The following is a 2500-nucleotide window of genomic DNA, read 5'->3' as shown; positions in this document are numbered from 1 at the left end:
TTCCGCCTCTTATCATTAAACTGTTATTGGTACTGTAGTGCTACTGGTACTATATCATAATGATAACAGTAACGATAATGGTAATAATAATCATAATTATGATTATTGATACTGTCATCATTACTATTACCATCATCGCTATCATTTATTAGTACCGTTATGATAATGATAGAATGTAACAGTAATTGTCATTGTGATTATTACTCTAAAACCATCACCATCAGCATCACCATCGCTATTATCACGTTACATTGTCATTTTTGTCTTTGTCTGCCTGTTTGTTTGTCTGTCTGTCTGTCTCTCTTTCTGTCTACCAATTCACTTCGTCTTCTATTTTATATCTCTAGTACAGTTCATGTGTGTGTGTGTTTGAGTGTGTGTGTGTGTGTGTGTGTGTGTGTGTGTATGTGTGTGTGTGTGTGTGTGTGTGTCTATTTTTATAGCATATATAAATCTGCCTATATCTAAGCGGATGCCAAGCACAACTACTTGAACTAAATCGACACACAAAAGCAAAATCACATCGACATATCTCTCTCAGTCTACAACACATTCCTCTGCACTGTACACCAACCCCAGATCTTTCTATATCTTTTCCTCCAGTTTTTAAAATCGAAAAAACAAAGAAGGATCTGTCAAAAAAAAAAGAAAAAAAAAAATCCGATATTCGCTCGAGCCGCAAACTTTTCCTTCCCTGCGAGTACAGACATTTGCCGCGGCGTCGCTCTTAATATACCCCGATGTGTCGACAGGCGGTTATAGCTCGATATATCGTTGTTGTTGGCTCCCGCGTCCCCCCTCGCAGCCCCTCTCTCTCTCCGACGCCGAGCCCTCCCCGACCCCTTCACAGCTCACTGACCCCCGATACCGGGCCTGTACGCTTTCCTTTGATTGCAATCACTGGGCTTGTGTTTCCCCGTCTTTCTCGGCTCCCGCTTCTCTCCCTCTCTTCCTCCATTTTCATGCGTCGGGCTGTGGACGGCGTTGAAATACATCCCTTCTCTTTTTTTTTTTTTGCTTTGTGTCTATACCTCGTACGTCACTCTTTCTTGAGGCTCGGTTTTGGGTTGTGGTGTGGGTGGGGGGAGGGAGAGGGAGGTGGGGTGGGGGGAGGGAGAGGGAGGTGGGGTGGGGGGAGGGAGAGGGAGGTGGGGTGGGGGGGCAGGAGCGGTTGTAGGTGTTGTAGTTTTGCGTAGGCATTGCTGGGTGTTGTGTTTTTTTGGTTGTTTGGTTGTTTCTTTTCCTGTTTCTGTTTTTGTTTTCTCGTCGTCTTTCTCTGTTGCTTGGTCTGTGTCTCTCTTTCTATCTATTTCTATGTATCTCTCTCCGTCTCTCTTTTCTCTCGCTCTCTCTCTCTCTCCGTCTCTCTATTCTCTCTCTCTCTCTCTCTCTTCTCTCTCTCTCTCTCTCTCTCTCTCTCTCTCTCTCTCTCTCTCTCTCTCTCTCTCTCTCTCTCTCTCTCTCTCTCTCTCTCTCTCTCTCTTTCCCATAAAGGTACTCCCCCAAAGGAAAAGAATACTGATAATGATAATAAAAATAATAATAACAATAATAATAATGATTAGAATGATAATTAGATCAATTATGAAAATAACATTAACGATAGTAATAATAATAATATATAATAATAACAATAATGATAGTAATGATAATAATGATAATAATAATAATAATATCAATAATAATAATCATTATAATAATGATAATAATATCAATAATGGTAATAATAATAATGATGATGATAATAATAATAATTGAATAATAAGATCTTGATAATTATTATAAAAAAACAACAAAAACAGTAACGAAATAAGTAAATGACACACAACAGCTGACCCTGGATCGGTTCAAAGACAAACAGCACTTGATTATCACAAAACAAACACAATCCCGAGGACGAACCAGACATGATGAACAGCTAATCCCCCAATCAAGAGGAATAAGAGGAACTGACAGTGTGATTAGGAACCGAAGGAATTTAATAATGATGAGACAAGGGTTATCATATTAATATGGCTGACGCAGGGGGAGGAATCGAAGGGGGAACTTTAAAAAACTGAAAGTAAATAGAAAACGGGGGTGATGATACTTTGAATTGGTGATTTTGATGGGATGAAATGATGATGATAATTATGGTAGTTATAGTAGACGTGTTTTGACGCTGGCTTTGTTATAATTCTAATATGATAAATGTTACTGTTGTTACCGTTAGAATTATTGTTATTATTATTACTATTATTATCATTATCATTATTATAGTTATTATTATCGTTATTATTATCATTATTAGTATCATCATTATTAATACAATCAATGTTTTTGTTGTTATTGTTATTGCTATTATTGCTGTTATTATTATTATTATTATTATTATTATTATTATTATTATTATCATTATTTATCATCACTACTACTACTACTATTACTAATGTTATCATTACTCCTATAATTCCTATCATTACTGTTACTATTATTTTTTCTATTATTTCAATTATCAGTC

Source organism: Penaeus chinensis, chromosome 42 (genome assembly GCF_019202785.1).
Source record: "Penaeus chinensis breed Huanghai No. 1 chromosome 42, ASM1920278v2, whole genome shotgun sequence".
NCBI lineage: Eukaryota > Metazoa > Arthropoda > Malacostraca > Decapoda > Penaeidae > Penaeus > Penaeus chinensis.
This window is presented reverse-complemented; position numbering follows the sequence as displayed.